The sequence below is a fragment of the Ailuropoda melanoleuca genome, chromosome 2, assembly GCF_002007445.2.
Source record: "Ailuropoda melanoleuca isolate Jingjing chromosome 2, ASM200744v2, whole genome shotgun sequence".
Taxonomy (NCBI): Eukaryota; Metazoa; Chordata; class Mammalia; order Carnivora; family Ursidae; genus Ailuropoda; species Ailuropoda melanoleuca.
The window spans coordinates 186,303,482-186,323,774 of record NC_048219.1 but is presented as its reverse complement, the minus strand read 5'-3'; positions in this window follow the sequence as shown (position 1 = coordinate 186,323,774).

The following is a 20,293-nucleotide window of genomic DNA, read 5'->3' as shown; positions in this document are numbered from 1 at the left end:
GTTTTATTTATTACTGTGCCTAGCTATATTGTATAAACTAGATTGCCAGATACATTATACATTGCAGACTGCTAAGCAGTATAACTAAAATGCAATGAAGTAGGCAAGACCGAATTCTCTAACTTGAACAATTTTAAATAAGTAAGTAGCCAGAAAATCAGAAAGTGTATCTAACTTGAGTGAAACTAATTACAAGGTCTCAAGCAGTACAGAAGCCAATCTTTCACTCTGTTTCTCTTTTTCATTGTCTTTACGTTGTCTTTACTGGAAGCAATTTGATGAACCTGGCTTACTTCCCATGCTCACCCCCTAGACTAATCCCTCCTGATAATGCATGGGGTTCAATGACTGGCCAGACTTAGGATGTGTATTGAGATTGCCAAACCCCCTAGAACAACATGGGATCAGAGAGAGAAAACTTTTTTTTAATGTCTTATTTATTTATTTGATGGAGAGAGACAGAGCACAAGCCGGGGTGGGGGGTGGCAAGCAAAGGGAGAAACAGGCTTCCCACTGATCAAGGATCCTGATGCAGGACTGGATCCCAGGACCTTGAGATCATGACCTGAGCCGAAGGCAGATGCTTAACCAATTGAGTCACCTGGGCATCCCACAGAGAGAAAACTCTTGAATTAAAAGGTAACTGAGTAGGCACAAATAAGAAATGGCTCTCTCTAAGATAGATTAGAGGTCAAAACTAGCTCCCTTGTCCCACTTGCATCCAGGGGAGTCTCATTTAAGTATATGTCTGTGTCTGCTTACTTCTTGATAACTTACACTCCAGCTGTCTTCTACTGGGAGTATTTTAGCTTCAGCTTCCCAGATACCAGGGGGAGGGGGCATCTGCTTGCCTCTCCCTGAGAAACACTCCTATATTCTTGCAAACTGTAGAAATGAAGACCTGGAGTCCTCAAGTTTTCTTTGAATTTCCTTCCTTTTCCTTGGTGTCAGTCCTATGTAAGACAATGTACTGGATATTTCCCCTTAAACCCTGACTCTGTGGCATCCTGACACGGGCACCTTAAGTTTATAAGAGGAAACTCTCCAAGCAAAGTTCACAGACAATGTATCTCTAGCCATATACCACTCTCCCCAAATCTCACCTATACTCAGAATTTGATTTTTTTTCTTGGACTTGCATAAATCATGACTTATTTAATTGTAGCAGAAACATTCTTTTCTATGGTATTTTTCTTGCACCAGATGGATATGTCTCTATTTCCTCCAGGGTTCCATTTCTATCTCCTTCTGTTATTACCATCTCCCTTCAAGCAGATCTTAGCTGAGTTTTTTTAAAGTTCAACCTACTTCTTCAATTAAATCCAGTTTCTCTTCTACATTTGTAGGCTAAATATCCGTTAGATCAAAGTGCCTTCTTCTTCCCTTTTCTTTATTTTTCCCACAGTTCCTATTTTTCCTGCAAAACAAAACTTAAGTGTTTTTGTTTGGTTGGTTGGTTACTCAGCTAATTTCACTATTTGTGTTCTGGATATTCCCTTCGCAAAGCCTAAGCAGTAATTCTCTCTTCACATAGTGGGCAATCAGTGCTAGTTGGTACAATAGACAGGCCCTGAAATCTTCATGACTTACCACAATGAAAGTTCATTGATTGTTCAGATGATAATCAGAGGCTGGGTGAGTGGCCATCATCCACACTGTAGCTGTGCCATCTAGACCACATGGCCTCCAAGTCAACAGGGCAGGAGAGAAAAAGACTGAAAGACTTCACAGGATGGTTTTAAGGACCAAGCTTGTAAATGGCTTACATAACTTTCCCCCACATCATATTGGCTAGAAATTAATTACATGGTCAATTAAACTTCAGGGGAGTCCAAGATAGATGAATGGACACATTTATGGATAGATAGGATGGATGACAAGCACTAATGGTCTCTGCTAATATTCATTCTCAATTCTTCTCATGCTCACTTTTTTCCCCCCTGTCTCAGAGCAATTCTGATTGGACACTTGCAGTGTGGCTGGTCTGAACTGAGATGTGATTTGAGTGTAAAATACATACTGCATTTCAAAAATGGTACAAAGAAGAAACCTCTCAATTTTTATATTGGTTACATGTTGAAATGGTAACGTTGTGGGTCTATTTGGTTAAATAAAAATTCATTCGGCCTGTTACTTTTTGTTTTCTTTTAATGTGACCACTAGAAAATTTTAAAATTTCATATGTGGCCAATATGGTATTCTTATTGAATGACACTCTTCGAGAGATGTGGTGTTCCAGATGTAGGCTTTTTTTAAAAATGTGTTTAATTATGGTTTTGCAATGGTTTCCTTGAGATTTTCTACCTCTAAATCCAAGAGAATGATATACCTTCTTCTAATAAATACCCCCATTCTTATTTAGTCATCGGTGATGATTTCTTCCCGTTCACTATACATAAATCTGCTTTCTGGATTTCTGAAATCTATAACCTGGAAAAGGACTTAGCCAGTAAGTACTTAACACTCAACTCAAAAGCAAACTTTCACCAATGAGTATGTGTTAGCTGTGGACTTGGCATATATGGCCTTTATTATATGGAGGCACATTCCTTCTACACACAGTTTGTTGGGACTTTTTATTATGAAAAGATACTGAATTTTCTCAAATGCTTTTTCTGCATCTTTTGAGGTCATATTGTTTTTGTCTTTCATTCTATCAGTGTGATGTATCACATTTATTGACTTATGTATGTTGAACTATCTTGCATCCCTGAAAAATTCCACAAGCCACGCTGTATGATTTTTTTAAGATTTACTTATTTGAGAGAGAGACGCAGAGCAGGAGCAGGAGGGGCAGAAGGAGAGGGAGAGGGAATCTCAAGCAGACTCCACACCAAGGGTGGAACCTGACAGGGCTGGATCTCAGGACCCCGAGATCATGACCTAAGCCAAAACCAAGAGCCAAACGCTTAACCAACTAAGTCACCCAGGCACCCCTGTATGCTTCTTTTAATGCACTGTTGGATTTGGTTTGCTAGTATTCTTTTGAGAAGTATTGTGTTTATATTCATTAGGGGTGTTGGCCTGCAGTTTTCTCTTCTTATAATGCTCTTATCGGGCTTTGGTATCAGGGTAATACTGACCTCATAAAATGAGTTTGGAAATGTTCTTTCCTCTTCAATTTTTTGCAAGATTTTGTGAAGGATTGGCATGAATTCTCTAAATATTTGGTAGAATTCACCCATAAAACCATCTCATTCTGGGCTTTTCTTTGTTGGCAGATTTTTGGTTACTGGTTGGGATCTCTGCTCTGCTTGGGCATCTCTGTTAGCGAGAATGTGGTCTGCCATTGCTGTGAGCCCCACCCTACTATTTGTCTCTAGCTGATTCCCCCAGTGATCTCCATGATGCAATATCTAAGTGAGCCTCTCATGAAACATCCCAGGATGTTGGGGAAGCTGAATGTCCATGTTGGGATCTTCTTTTCCCACTGGAGAAACTGTAGGCCCAAGGGGACTCCTTGGTACCATCCTGGGAAAAGTTAATACAGCCAAAATAAAACCATTCCTTTTTCCCTCCTGATGCAATTTTTCTGTTTTGGTGGCCCAAAGGAATGTTTCAATATCAGCCCCAGGTTTGGAATCCTTGCAAAGGCATCATGTCTGTGGATATATACACTAAGTTGCTCTCTCCGTATGAGGCGCCAAAGTCAGGAATCACTGATTTCAACCATCTTGCTGATGTCACTCTCCTTTGCCCATAAATCTTTATGTTGGAGGAGATGGGAAAATGAATAAAGATATAAATATGTAAAGAAGATCATTTTAGTTTTTTATAAGCACTATAAAGCCAATAAAGAGAATGGTGTTTTGTAGAGTAACTTGTGTGCAGGAATAGATGACGTGGGGTGGCTTTGACTCAGATGGTCCAGAAAAGCCTCCCAGGGAAGCTGATATCTGATCTAAGAGTGGAAGGATGTAAAGGACCCAGGCATCTAAGGAGCCAGGGAATGTGCATTCCAAGCTGTGAGAGTAGTACTGCGTATTGAGTAACCCCCAGGCAGGAAAAGTGTTCACAGTTTTTGCAAAAGTGAAAGTTAGCAGGGAGGCATTTGGTCGGCTAGAGCATGAATCAGCGGACTTTTTCTGTAAAGGACCCAAGAATACATAATTAAGGTTTTATAAGCTGCATCTCTGTTGCAACTATTCAGTTCCTCGTTGTAGCATGAAAGCAGCCATAGGTCTTATATATCCCAATAAAGTTTTATTTATCAAAGCAGAATATCACCATAGGGTGTAGTTTGCTGACCCCTGCACTAGAAGGGTATGGTAGAAAGGGTTAAGGAGGTAGGCAGGAGTCAGAGCCAGTGAAGTCTGGAAGGATGTATGCATCAACTCTCTCTGTGCAACAAACCACTTCTACTTTCTGTGTCTTGAGTCAATAGCAACTGTTGGTTTGCTCATACTTCTAAAATTTTGGCAAAGTTCAGGGAGGATGGTTCCTCTCTGTCCCACACACTCTTGACTGGAATGGCTGAGGTGGGCCTGGAGACTCTAAAGAGGTTCCCTCTAATGCTGGTGGCTAAGCTGAGGCAGATGGAAGGGCCAGGGGCTGTCTGGGCTTCTTTCTTTCCCTTCACAGTCTCTCAAACCCCAAGACCCCCTCTCTCTCTCCACATGGACGTTCTCTGCACTAAAGCACTAAACTTCTTTTGTGGTTGGCTTTACATGGTGCGAAGCCCCCTGAAACCTCGGTCTGGAACAGGTGCAACATCATTTCTATCATATTTTATTGATCAGAAAAGTCATAAGGATAGTCCAGATTCAAGCATAAGGAAAATAGATACCACTTATTGATAAGAGAAACTCTTGAGAGCCTTATTTGCAGACAGGTTTGATACCAAGAAAGAAGTTTAGGGTTTTTTTCTTTCTCTCTCTCTTTTTTTTTTTTTTTTTGGTTTATTTTTTTAGTTTTTATTTTAATTCCAGTTAGTTAACATACCATGTAATATTAGTTTCAGATGTACAATACAGCGATTCAACAATTCTGTACATTACTCAGTGTTCGTCACAAGTACACTCCTTAATCCCATCACATATTTCACCCGTCTCCCCACCAACCTCCTCTCATGTAACCATCAGTTTGTTCTCTATAATTAAGAGCCTGTTTCTTGATTTCTCTCTCTCTCTCTCATTTCCCTTTGCTTCTTTGTTTTGTTTCTTAAATTCCACATTTGAGTGAAATCATATGGTATGTGTCTTTCTCTGACTTACTTCACTTAGCATTATACCTTGTAGGTCCATCCACATTGTTGCAAATGGCAAGATTTCATGTTTTTATGGGTGAGTAATATTCCACTGTCATTATACACGCCATCTTTTTATCCATTCATCTATCGATGGACATTTGGGTTGCTTCCATAATTTGACTGCTGTAAATAATGCTGCAATAAACACAGGAGTGCATGTACCTAGAAAAACTAGATTATTAGCTTTAATTATCTGAACATTAAAATAAGAGGTATATCGGAAACCAAAATGTTAATTGTCATGCTCATAAAACACTTATACTCGGAAACATTGGTTGCATACAATATTAGTTCTCTCAATTATCTTTTTAAATAAACTTGACTATGCAGTCACTCATCCATTTTATATTTTTAATTTTTAATCATATTTTTATTGATATTGTATTATACAGTAAACATTATGTGTTTACTTATATCCTTTTGTTGGAGACATAAGTACCAATTTGACTTTAGTCCACTTCTAACTGTGATATGGATATTTATTTATTTACTTACTTACTTATTACCCCCTTCAACAAAAACAAATGCCTCAGGGGAAATTCACAGTGAACAATAAAGGGACTTAGTCTCTGTAGTAGGTATGTTTTCTAAAATAAAAATACAAAGCATCAGACATCAAATCATTTGAAGAGTTATTAACGATAATGGAAATTATACAATGGCCTTATTTCTCTGTCATTGAAAATAAGGCAAAGAATTGTGCTCTAAGAGAATGATTTGAGAACAGTCTAAAAGTGAAAAGTAGCCAACCAGCTATGTTCCCTAGGTAATAGAAGTAATAACACAATTTCTTTCCTGTCATAGTATCAAGAGAATAGAATAAATGTGTTTCAAGCATCACCTGAAAGGGGAAATAGGAACACTTTAAAAACATTCTCATTAAGTTTAGCATGATTTCATTGTCCTTCAGCAAAATATATTTCCTATCAGGGAACTCTATTTCACTATTCTCTTGAAACTGGCTTAGGGAGGGAGGCATGAACAGCTTGAATAATTTCCTGCCAGCTATATGCTGTTTTCTTACTATTGCTTTTCAGGTTATGTTGTAAAAACAGACTTGGCTTTACCTAAACTTTAGAGAGCAGGTATTATGTTCAGGAATTGAACCAGGATCAGCAATGAACAATTTTTAAGAGAAGCTTATTAAACTTTCCTGTACAAGAAAGGCTTCTTGTGTAATACAAATAAGGAGAATTTGATTTATTTACTTTGGACTTGGGACAAGATAGAGAAACTCATGCCATAGGTAGAAGGAACTGATTAGAGGTTTCTACAAAGAATGAGAATGACAAGAGAAAAGGAATATGGCCAAAGGAGCTGTTAGGGCAGTGTTTGAAGAAGAGTTTGCCATATACGTCTCTGTTCCCCAAGTCTTACTGAACATGGGTAACTTGTACATTCCCTCTAAGAGGGTTGCAGGTGAAACCAACAGAGTTATTTACACTCTCTGATTCACAAATAGCATCTCTTAGTATCCAGGTACAAACTTTGCTATCAGTTCCAAGGGAAAGAAGAGGGAAAAAATGATTAAAAAAAAAAAAAAGAGTTCCAAGGGAAAGAAGGTAAAAAATTTTAGCATAGACTCATGTAATTTCATATAACAAAATGCCGTTCTGGCAACTCAAATGCCATAGCACTCATTAACACCAGAGATAATTGTGGGACATTCCCATCAGGAGGCAGCATTGCCCAGGATGGCAACATGAGGTTGGCCAGTAGAGGTGATAATACCTGTAATACTCAAAGAATAGTGCCCTTGCCCAACTTCTGTGCTGCTGGTGAGAGAGAAAGAAAATGATGCTGGAACTGCAAGCAGACTTGCTTGCTTGTCAATATATCCAACAGCATATACATTGACCAGAAATAATTGAACGGTTACTTTGAAGAGTGGTTGAGCGTGTCTCAGAGGATAATTGATATGTTTCTAGCCCTCTAGCCTCCATTTCTCTCTTAACGAATAGCTGCACAATTTCCCTTGGGGAATTACATCCCCCGTACATTGTGTGTTGTTGTCTCTTGTTCCCCTGGTAAATCACGGTACCCTCCCACAATGAAAACCAAAGGGAACCCCCAAGGAATTTGACAGATCATAGCTCTTCCTGCCTAATAGAAGCCATAGTATTAGAAACATAACCAAAGTGAAAGCAATTGGCCTTTCTTCCCAGCCACTTTGAAATTTGAGCATAAAGAATTAAAACATGGAAAAAATAAAGGCAGTTGATTTCTCCAGTAGAGGCATTAGAGCCCTAATGTCTGATGATTTCTCTACTGAGATTCCCTAAACTTACTATTACTAGTTCCTGTTTTTCCCAATGTTCTGTTTTTCTTTCATTCCTGTGAGTTTCTTCATATCCACCAATAAATTCACTTTATGCTACAAATAGAGTTCATTTCTCCTGTTTGCAATAAAAATATACAAATGGAATATTATAAATTTTTAAAGTGAAATAATGGTTATAATTATCATGTGTTTAGAAAACCTGTCCTATTTTGTACAATGTAGTTTTAATAAAAACCAGATTTTAGATGGATCATTGCTCTATCAGGCCAACAGTTTCAGTGTGGTGTTTTATGGGTCCATGACTGTACCTCTTTTGCTCTCAACTGGGTTTCTGGGCCAGTGTGTGGTATTGTGTGTCAAAGATTCTGTCCATGGGTCAAATACTGTCAGTCTTCAAATAATGGCCATGAAAGCATGAAAGACATATCCATACCAGAAATACATATCATTTCCAGTTGAGATGAATCACTGCCCATTCCAAGGTTACAGGAATCCAGTGTGATCAACTTGTCACTAAGTGGTTGACTGGTCACTTCGAGGGATGGTGCCATATCCAAGGGACAGTTATCTGTTGCTGTCATTTGTCTGCTGGACCTCCCATAAAGGCAGTAGCTAAATCAGCTTTGATGAATGGGAACCCTGACTCCTTTTCCATCAGTGGGTTCTGAGTCTGAGAACTGACCCATCAAAAGTAGATTATAACTACCTGTTAGCCTTAGTTTTCTTATTTCCTACTGTTGATTTCTTTTGACTGTACATATTGAACGAGACTTTGGTCTGCCCATCTATCTTGCCCTAAGCAAAGTCATCTTCTACTCTCCATCTCAATAGCTCTCTACAGAACAGGCCAGCCTGGCTGCTGATTCAGCTTTGCTCCCCATTATGATACTTGTGCACAACTTGCTTCTGAGGGCTAAGTGCCACCCCCTGCCTGTATTATTTTGGGACTGTATTACCTCCTGTTAATCAGGGAGCCCGGATCTGCTACAGCATCTCTTTCCATCTCCCCTATTTACAGGTGACAGCCATCCCTGGGATTCTCTCTGATAGTGGTGTTCCTCTCACCAGCACATTCTTGTAGGGATAAATGGAATGTTCCTGGGCCCACCACAGTATGTAGTTGATTCTCTGGCCTTACACAGTATATCCACCTGGTCTGCCTACTCTCTGAGCCTTGTATTTCTTCCTCTATCATTTGCATAACAGTTTTGGCTTTTCTTCTTCACTAAATGCAAGCCTTCTTTTTCTCCAAGCTTCAGAGAGCCAATGGAGCAGCAAATTTGCATTGTTTCCCAGATCCCTTGCCAGGATATAAAACTCTGTATCATAGACAGTGTCACATTAGCACTCCCTTACTGAACTTTGTATTCTGCCTCCCACCCATCCCCATGGTCCAGTACCCTCAGGATCCAGTCCCATACATATGTTCCTGGCTCCTGAGGTTATAGTTAACTGGTTCTGCAGCTCTTTCAGGAAATGACACTTCTCTCCCGCTAGCAGAATACACTAGATTACACCAGCCAGGTTATCTTGTGATCACCCCAGTTATTAGTCTGTCATCGAGGAGGAGAAGTGGAAGCAACAGCTTCTGTATCCTCAAGCAGGTTGGAGAGGTTTAACTGGCAGGAGCGGACCATTGCTGCAGACCCAGCGGATTCAGAGGTATCTTGGAGTTTCAAGTGTCTGGTACCATCATTCCAGGTGTCCCCATCCTGATTCTCAGGTTCTACACCTTTCAAACTATGACCCTGACCTTAGCAATGGCAGATGTGCCAAAGATGAGAATTTAACTTTGTCTGAAGCTCTGCTGCTCTTATAATTATATCCTGGTCCCATGCTCAGCTTTTCCTGGCCTCCGCCTGCAGAATCTGGAACTCTTTTTATATGCTGCCAAGTAGGCCTTTTGATTTTCGCATTTTGACCTTAAATTGTTGATGAATCACCATCAGCCTTTCATTGTCTTTGTCCAATGCATCAATAGTATTCTCATTCCATTGTTTCTATAATTGCTACTTCCCCAAACCTCTCAAACCTATGAGACTTTGCAGCAGCCAATGTATTACCTTCCCCAGCATCTCTTTCCAGGTCGCCACCATGGAACACTTAACAATTGTCATTACAGCAGGTCAGATGCCAGCAGTGCCCCACCTACCAGTATTGCCAGCTGGCCAGGGGCGATTATTCCTCTCTTTGAATCTGCTTCCTTACGACCACTCTTGGCATTAAATATGTGAGGCTGGGTTCTCCGTACATATACTCTGAGGACCTCTCTGGAGCAGCGCTCACAAGAACAACACGTATTAAGGAAAGAAGGCAGAATAATTGGGAGAGTATGAAGTTGAATGTCATGCATTTGCAAAGAGGCCCCAGTAGTCTAGCCAGGATGACTCCAGAGGGGTTGCTTGCATTAGGATGACCTTTCAGGGCTGTACGAGATGGAGGCCAGGGGCGGGTCTCTGTACCCGTTCCCTCCATGTTAACAGGTCCTGGATGTGGGCTTCCCCTGGGGCAGGGCTGTAACCTTTGTGAACCAGCTTTCTCATGCCAACAATCCCCCCAGCAAGTGACTCTGTCCTGATTTGGGGGCCAACACAGCATCTGACACGTTTGTACACATCACACCAGCAGAGAGCTATGGCTTTGAGATGTTACCAAAAAAAGCTCAATTTTTATCTTAGCCTTACCAGTGATAAGACAAATGATTGGGTAAGATAGTTAACTTGTCTTAGTCTTGGCTGTCTCTCTTGCGGAAAAAAAAATCTATTTTCAACATTATCATGGTTATTCTCAATTAACCGTTCTTTCAGATGTATTGTAGATTTACCTTGCTAAAACCCCACTGTATCAAAATTCCAAGAGTATTTTCAGTGAAATAAAATAAATATATGGATTATTTTGGAAAATAAATCTTTTCTCTTCTGGATTACTGAATTTCTTTCTCCTCTTCATTCTCTCTCTGTGTCTCCCTCTCCATCTCTCTGTGTCTGTCTCTGTCTCTTCCCCTCATGTGAGTTCTCACTCTTGCTCTCTCTGTCTTTTGGATTAGTGTCCTAGTCCCAGCTGCTGTAACAAAGTATCGTAAACTGCATGGCTTATAAATGATAACGTTTTCTTTCCCACAGTTCCAGAGCGGGACGTCTGAAGTCAGGGTGCAGAGCGGTGGAGTTCTGGTGAGCACCCTCTTTTGCGCTGGGGGTTAAGATTTCAACATGGGAATTTGGGATGGAACATTCAGTCCATTGCAGAGAACCTTCACTTCGGTTTTGGTGCTGTGGATAGGCATTTCTAAAGATTTCTTTTAACTGCTGTAGCAGTATGTATCCTCTTTTAAGTTTCAATTCTTAATTTGTGAACATAGTAATTTTTTATTTTTTGATGGAACCAGAAAATTGTTCACATTTTCTAGAAAGAGATTTTCATTTATTTCATTTATAATGATACTTTGTCTTTTCAAATTACTAGCACTGATTGCAAGATAATATTTTCTTACATTTAAAGACTTCATCTGAAGAAAAAAAAACCTCATCTATACTGACATTTAAAGTCTTCTAACTTCTAATTATATCTCATTTTGACTTTTTCTTTTACTCACTAGACTATTTAAGGGTTTTGGATTTATTTCAAAAACAACCTTCTTCATGTATTTATGAATTCAGTTGTTTTTTTCTATTTTCAACTTCTATCATTTCTAATTTTTTAATTATTTCTTATGATTTCCTTAATTTTCCTTCCAATATTATAAGTTAAATTTTAATTAAGTTACCTTGATTTTCCTCTTGTTTCATAATAAAAGCCAGTAACTGTTCTTAGAATTTAGTGTAATTTCCTTTGATATATAGTACTGTCATTTTTATTATTTATTTATCAAAAAGATCATTTGTTCCAATGGTTAAATTCCAATTGGCTAAGGCTTTTTAAATGTTTGAACTTTTGGGGTGCCTGGGTGGCACAGCGGTTAAGGCATCTGCCTTCAGCTCAGGGCGTGATCCCAGCGTTATGGGATCGAGCCCCACATCAGGCTCCTCCGCTATGAGCCTGCTTCTTCCTCTCCCACTCCCCCTGCTTGTGTTCCCTCTCTCGCTGGCTGTCTCTATCTCTGTCGAATAAATAAATAAAAATCTTTAAAAAAAATGTTTGAACTTTTATATTAATTTGAATTTCATCACATTTTGCTGGGTTACAAAATTTCTAAATTTTTAAATATGTTGAGATTTCTTACTATAATAGAGTNTTTGAACTTTTATATTAATTTGAACTTCATCACATTTTGCTGGGTTACAAAATTTCTAAATTTTTAAATATGTTGAGATTTCTTACTATAATAGAGTATTATCTATTTTAAAAAATAAAGATCTATTAAATAAAATATATAAATTTTGTAATCAAATTCCTCTAAATCCATTTTTCTCTAATCCATCATATTGAAGTTTGTCTCTTTTATCTTTATAGAATGTCATCCCTTTGTCCTACTAAGCATCTTCTTAACCTTGTCAGCCACTGTCCACATGCTTTTTATTTGTGGTTGGTAGATATTCATTACTTATTCTTTTTTTTTTTTAAGATTTTATTTATTTATTTGATGGAGAGAGACAGCCAGCGAGACAGCCAGGGGGAGTGGGAGAGGAAGAAGTGGGCTCCCAGTGGAGGAGCCTAATGTGGGGCTCGATCCCAGAACTCCGGGATCACTCCCTGAGCCAAAGGCAGAAGCTTAACGACTGAGCCACCCAGGTGCCCCTCATTACTTATTCTTTTAACGACTTTGCTGTGTTATAATTTTTCAGTATTCTTTATTACAAAGAGCAAGAGGTTTGTTGCTTTATTTTGTATTTTACAAATTAACATTTTTAAACTGAAGGCTTAGCCCATATTTATGATATCTGATGTTTATTATTACTACTACAAACTTTTTCTTTCTTTCCAGATTTTTTTTAACATCTGTATTTCCTAATATCCCCTTTTATATAGCAATTTTCTGATATCATTCCACATATGGCAAATAACATCACTTTATTTGATCTATGAATTTTTTACAGAGATTTCTAAGTATTTTTACAGAGATTTCTAAGTATTACCATATTATTTTTTACAGAGATTTCTAAGTATTACCATATTATTCTTTAAGTAATATATATGTTTAGATTTTTCAAATTAGACTTTGTGATGAAAAGGAAAAGTGAAACACAGACTTACTTTGTGATGAAAAGGAAAAGTGAAAATACAAACATTTCTGCATGTTTTTAATTCCTTCTACTTTACCTCCTCACATCCAGAAGTTTTTCTGGGACCTCAAAGACAGTTGTGAAGGTTGAATACTAAAAAAATCTGGAGCATGACATTTACATTGAAGGCATCAAAGATTTATATATATCATGGTGGAAAGTTTCCAGCAGATAGCAATAATGGGTCTTGCGCTAGAAAAATCTATTATTTCAAATTCTTAAAGAATAAAAGTAAAATGTTCTTATGCAAGAACGTCTTTTTCTAATTCACAAGAAAGCACCACATGAACTATTCATGACTCTGTTTAATAAAATGTGGGATATGTTTATTATAATTTTAAGTAAGTCTTCTCTTTCAAGCATTATTGCTAATATTTTTCTAAAATTTATTATCCTCATTAAAAACAATATAAAGAAAAGGTGGGGGAAATTTTGCTCCCAACAAAGATGGAGTAACAGGGAGCCAAGTTATCTTTCTGCCTTAAACAACTAGGAAGCCAAACAAACGGCAGTAGTTTCCAGAACTACTTTCATACAAGTAGGTTTTGAGCGACAAGCAGCTCCTGTAAGTGATCCGTGGGGAGGGGGAGCAAATATGGGGAGCACTCTGACAGCCCCAGATCACTGCCTGGAGTGTCTATACGTTGAGGGGCACGAGGGGAAACCAGGAGTCTCTCTCTAATTTGAGCGAACCAACCTCAGAGTTGGGTGATCCCAGGGCAGCTGGGGTTTGTGCACAAGTTAGCAGGTAGAAGCAGCTATGGGGGCAGAAGGGAGCTGCCCAGAGAGCTGTGGAGACCTGCAGAGGGTTTCCTTAGTTTTCAGTATGCTATTGACTGACTCATGCAGGTCAGGAAATTGAGAGGCCAGGGTAAGAACCATCAGATGTACAAAGCTGACAGAATTCACCCCAGCAGACCCTGCATCACAAGACAAGACAAAGAGAGTACTTAGGGCAGAAGGACAGTGATGCCCATGCTCAGATCTTGGTTACTGAATACCATTCTAGAAACGGCTAATTCTAGGACTGGGACATAGAGTGCAAGATGAACCTTGAACATCTTATAGTACTGGAAAGTGAGGAAGTACTCAAAACACAAGGGGATGGAGGCATTTCCTAGGGACACTGGGACCAGGAGCTAATCCGACAGAACTTCCAATGGTTAGAATAGGAATGATTTGGTCAACAAAGTAATGTAGTACTGGGTTATAAGCCAAAGTATAAAATAAATATACCTAAGTCCACACAGACACAAATAAATAGTTGAGTAAATAAATAAATGGGAGGGGGAAACAGAGGTAAAACTCCCTTGAAGGAGAATTATCAATAACAAAATGGTATGTAATGTAAGGGTTACTGTAAGAGTTTTCACATATTATGTGAGAAAATTTGGGTCACTCAGTACCCAAGCATAGTGTAGGCCATGCCCCTGGCCCATGGAAAGCTGAGTGGTACACAGATTTGCCAAGCTCCTCAGTTCCATAAGTAAGCTTAGTAAAGCCAGGAGGAAAAGAAAGATTGTCATTTCAGTCCCTGGGCGGCATCACTGGAGAGAATGACAGTACTCCTCGGCCAGCCTGATTCAAGGTACAAAGAAGCAGAGGGAACAGCAGTGTTATATAGTACTGTATGATGTTCTCTAGGTTTACTTTCCTCAATTAAACTTGAGGGTTTTGAGGTGGTTCTATTAGGCATGAACAACTTCCTGGAGACAGCTCAGCAAGGCTCCATTTTAGTTGCCTTGAAAGGTGGCTGAGGGAGTAACACCAAGCTAACAGTCAATAATCATGCAAAATCTTTCCTGTGAAGGGAAAAATAATTGGGAGTATAAAAAACCACTGTCAAAAATTTCCGACCATCTAGCATTAAAAGGAGGCTCTTGGAAACTATTGCTTTGAAAAACTATTGCCAAGGAGAGCCTCTACCACCCTGAGGAGCTAACACTGGACATGGAAGCAATTTCTGGGCATTACTACTGTCCCTGGCAGTGGCCAGAAATGAGAAACTGCCAAGAGGCCCTGAGCGCCCACCCTGAAGCCCTCCCAAAGCACATACTATTTCTCAGTGTGTTGCCTTTTCAGCACCCTGGCATAGCACCTCAAAGGCATGTCAAATTCAAAATGCCCTAAACCAAAATCATAGCCTACCCCTAAACCAGCCACCCTGCCCCAAACTGGCTGTATTCTAGTATTCTCTATCTTAATGATTGACAATATAAGCCAACAGTTCTCATGGTTTAATCATCTACAACTCCCAAACTCAGTCTACCTCCATGTCCAATTACTTCTATGTCCGGAGTAACTCCTATTCTGGTTTACTTGCTGTACCTTCATTACTCTGCCCAAACAAATGGCCGTCAGCTTTTTTCCCCCTAGACTAAAGCTATATTTTTCCCTAACTGGCTTTCTTTTGCATCCCAAACTCTGCGCTATAGTCAAGGATTAGAAAATGCAAAATGATCACATCTCAGCCTTCTTAAAGCCTGTCAACGTGTTCCCGATGCTCTTGGAATAAAAACAAAAATGTTAAAATTCTCACACAAGGCTTTTCATTTTCCAGACTTCGCTTATTATTCCAGATGGGCCAATAACAACTCAACATCACTCTCACCCCCTTCTAAAAACTTTCCTGTGTTCAAGAAGAGAATCTAGGGACACATTTCCAAGAGTGCTTTGCATGGTTAGAGTTTGGGGATGACAGGCACTCATATAAGATTCTGAAGGCAGAAATCCATTGTTCTCATGTTGGGGCAGCAGAAAGCATGAGCAGCTATGAGAGTTCCAGCTCTTCTTGAAAAGCACACTAATGGCTGAAATCCTGGACATCAGATATACTTCTTTCCAAGCTCCTCAGTGGTGCTTTCTTCAATAGCAGCTTTCCCGAACTTCTAAACTCTTTACTGCATCAGCCCTTCCAATGGTTGCATACATCCCTCTATTTCAGACCCAGAAATATAGAGTGTTTTCTGTTTCCTTAACCAAATCCTGACTGAGCCTGGTTTTCAACCTGGAATTGGGCACAAACCTTAAAGATGAAACTCTAAATTTGGTTTGCAGGTCTGATTCGATTTAAGGCAATACTGACCTCATTGCCAGTGGACATGGGTGTCCTTGTTTGGTTCCCCCAAAAGGGGATCCTGAAACAGAAATTTAAATCAAATGGTTAATCTGAGAGGTGATGTCAGGGCACACTGCTTTAAAAAATTGGAAAATGAGAGAGCAAGGAAAAGACAAAAACCCCTTATCAAGGCATCACTGCTGTGAACAACTGGCATTCAATGGTGCTAGACAACAGTAGTACAGGATTATCATCACAACTGAGAGGGGAGCCTGGACATTTTCTCTCCACTAACTGCCCGTCCATTTTTGGTGAAAAAAATACTTCCAGGAGCATGGATTCCCCAGTCCATTTAGCTTGCCCTGAATGCAGGTTGAGTGTGCTCCTGCATCAGGAAGAGAAACAGAGAAGTCCTCAAGTAGAGAGCCACAGCATTGACAGTAAACAACACACAGCACATAGGACAGAATGCAGAGGAATGCACAGAGACATGGTGCATGCAGAGACATGGGGTCCGCTCCAAGGAGACATAAGCAAGTGGGCACAGAGCCTCTTTATATTATAACCTGTAGTTCCTGCACAAGGCAAAGCGTTAGAAGACAAAGTAGCCGCTGCAATGGATGTGACTTTATATAAGTGCACTGGAGAACTCAGAGGAAGAAACAGACAAACTCAAGGTTTTATATTCTCAGTCCACGTCACAGAACAGAGTATCCTAGAGAATATATGACTTCCTGGAAAGAATTCCTTGGATCTTGAATCTACAAAGTGAGATTTCTGAAAACTAAAGTAAGATCTCATGGGTGGTTGAATTACAAGACAAACAATTACAGCCTTGGTAGGGCTCTGATGTTAAAGTTAAGGCACTGATGGAAAAAGAACTCAACATTAATAATTGAAATGGGCATCTAATTATAGCGACCCACCCAAATTTTTCTGAGTGTCCCTTAAGAACCAATGCAGCCTACCCTTCCCTCCCCTGTATGAAATTATCAGCCTCCACTTGTCTGCAGACCATATAATTACCATGTCTGACTGATCACCTTGGAAAGTTATGCCGAATCCTTACCACCTCTTATTGTTNATGCAGCCTACACTTCCCTCCCCTGTATGAAATTATCAGCCTCCACTTGTCTGAAGACCATATAATTACCATGTCTGACTGATCACCTTGGAAAGTTATGCCGAATCCTTACCACCTCTTATTGTTTCCAGATTGATAAATATTCTTTTGAGGGACGATGCTAGAGCTTCTGTCCACTAACTGCCCATTCGTTTTTGGTCAAAGGCTGCTTCCAGAGGCATGAAAAGAGGTTTGGGAAAATACACAGAACATTAAATTTACCATTTTAACTATCTTTCAGTGTTCAGATCTGTGACCTTATGGACGTTCACATTGTTGTGTAACCGTTACCACCTTCCTTCCACCTTCAGTCTCAAAGAATTTGACTGTTCTTGGTACCTCGCGTTAGTGAAATCACACACTGTCCTTTTGTGACTGGCTTATTTCACTTCCAGTGTCTTCATGGTTGTAGCACGTGTCTGAACGCCCTACCTTTGTAAGGTTGCATAGTATTCACTGTGTATATATTCCACACTTTGTTTATCTGTCCATCCATCGATGGGCATTTAGGTCATTTTTGTCTTTCGGCTATTGCGAATAACGCTGCTATGTACATTGTTGTGCAAAGAACTATTCACGCCCCTGCCTTCAATTCCTTTGCATCCCAGTGAGCTTTTCACAACTGCTTTTTTCAGTGCTTTAAGCTTCAATCTTTGATAAAAGCTTCCCTGACATTCATGTCCACACTTTTGATAGTTATTTCCCCCACTCCTCCGTGTTATGTATGCCCCTCTGTACCTTGAATACATAGAGTGGTTTCTGTTTTCCTGGCTGATACAATCAGCTTTCATGTTTTGTTCTCTCTGCCTCTCATTCTCGGTGTNAGATTTTCGATTTCTTCAGCTGGAACTCTATACCTAGAGTTCCCTAACTCCCCTTTCCTCCTCCCACCAGCCTCTGGCAACCACCATCATACCTTCTGTCTCAAAGAATTTGACTGTTCTTGGTACCTCGCGTTAGTGAAATCACACACTGTCCTTTTGTGACTGGCTTATTTCACTTCCAGTGTCTTCATGGTTGTAGCACGTGTCTGAACGCCCTACCTTTGTAAGGTTGCATAGTATTCACTGTGTATATATTCCACACTTTGTTTATCTGTCCATCCATCGATGGGCATTTAGGTCATTTTTGTCTTTCGGCTATTGCGAATAACGCTGCTATGTACATTGTTGTGCAAAGAACTATTCACGCCCCTGCCTTCAATTCCTTTGCATCCCAGTGAGCTTTTCACAACTGCTTTTTTCAGTGCTTTAAGCTTCAATCTTTGATAAAAGCTTCCCTGACATTCATGTCCACACTTTTGATAGTTATTTCCCCCACTCCTCCGTGTTATGTATGCCCCTCTGTACCTTGAATACATAGAGTGGTTTCTGTTTTCCTGGCTGATACAATCAGCTTTCATGTTTTGTTCTCTCTGCCTCTCATTCTCGGTGTACAGTGACACTGGCCTTCTTTACATCCATTTTACCAACCATGCTCCCCCTTCAACCTCAGGGNTTCAACCTCAGGGCCTTAGAACGTGCTTCTCTGGGTGCTTGGGTTACTTTTGAGATAACGATCCCCCTCATCTTTCATTCTCCTCATCTTTCAATCTTGACTTAATGACACTTCCCCAGGGGAGCATTTCCCTTCTCAAATAACTTTGACNCCTTCAACCTCAGGGCCTTAGAATGTGCTTCTCTGGGTGCTTGGGTTACTTTTGAAATAACGATCCCCCTCATCTTTCAATCTCCTCATCTTTCAATCTTGACTTAATGACACTTCCCCAGGGGAGCATTTCCCTTCTCAAATAACTTTGACTACCATGTCCTCCTCCCTTAGAACACTTAATTTGGTTTCTNCTACCATGTCCTCCTCCCTTAGAACACTTAATTTGGTTTCTGATTTTACATTTTGTACTTATTTAATTAACATTTCTAGTATCATCCAGATGCTAAGTGCCACATGAATCTGAGATCCTGTGCTCAACTCATTCTGAGCACCAACTTGCTACACTGAGTTGCAATCACTCTCTATGATTTCAAGTCATTTTGGATGCCTGTTAAGCTATGTTCTCTGGAGGGGGGATGGAGGGACAAAGTGGAGCTAAAACTAGTTCTTTGGGCTGCTGTTTAAGTTAACAGCTGAGAGCACATGTCAGAGCTGAGAACATACTTACTCCTATTGTCAGTGGCAAGAGGGGGATGAGTCTGGTTAAGGGAATGTCAGTATGTCTTTATTCAGCATGATGGAGATTTGGGGCTTGCATTTGAGACAACCCTGAAGAAAGAGAGCACTGACTTCTCCCTATAAAATTTGGAGACTTCAGAAAGACATAAATTCTGGAGCACCCACAGCAATAGAAAGAATTCAGACCAGTCCTCAACATTTGTTAACAGGGAGTGCAAGTGGTTGGGAGGAAGAGTTAAGTGAGTCTATTCTTTTCACATATTGTAAGCTTCAAGATCTCAAATTGCAGATTTCAGGGATCAGAAGGAAAACACAAGTGCACAGAAATGGAATAAAAGGAGGAACACAAGTATGCCAATAAGAGTCAAGTTTTTGGGGGGTTTTTTTGCCTTAAGTATTTTAAAATGATAGATTGATTGTTTCTGCTTTCCTTATGTGAACTGTAGATAATTTTCAGGGGTCATTCTCCAAATTTGACAAAGAGTTTCCAACTTGAAATTCTGTCCAATTTAAGCAAGGATAAGGAAAATATAACAATATAGTCCTAACTTAATCATGTATAAAATTATGTTTACATGGCCTTACACATATGCCCAACCAACTGCAAAGCTTATGATTCTACCAAGCCTAAACCCTGATAATTATATTCTCTCCAAAACTAAGGACTGATTCATTAGATTACAATTACAGTTTTACAAGTCTAGCCATGAAGATATATATAAAAAAAAAAAGGCCATATTTATTCTTCTAGATACCCTGTAAAGAACTTAATTGGAACTGCTAAGCTGCTAGTTTTTCTCCTCTGATTCACCCAAATTTCTGAAGTGACTAATGCTTGGATGATAGTGTAAGTTATTCTAGTGAAAGTTATTCTAAATAATGAAGTTAGTCACTATCTTTTAAGGTTCTCCTCAAAGAAAACAAGCTCTAATGATAAAGTAAGTGCATGATAATTGAGCTCCAACTCATGGCAATTTAAAGCCTCTGCAAGGTTTGATTTGCATTCCTGTTTTAGTGACTAGGTCTCTGTGTTCTAGGTTATGGCTGGAAATAGGAAGAGAGCATGGCTCTGAGGGTACGGCTAGAGGGAAAATCACATGAGCTAACGCAGATTCCAGGTAACAGCAGGGTGAGAAGTCTGATCAATCAGAGAAAGACAGAGGCCACAGGTATTGGAAAAGAGAAAGGCCAGAGA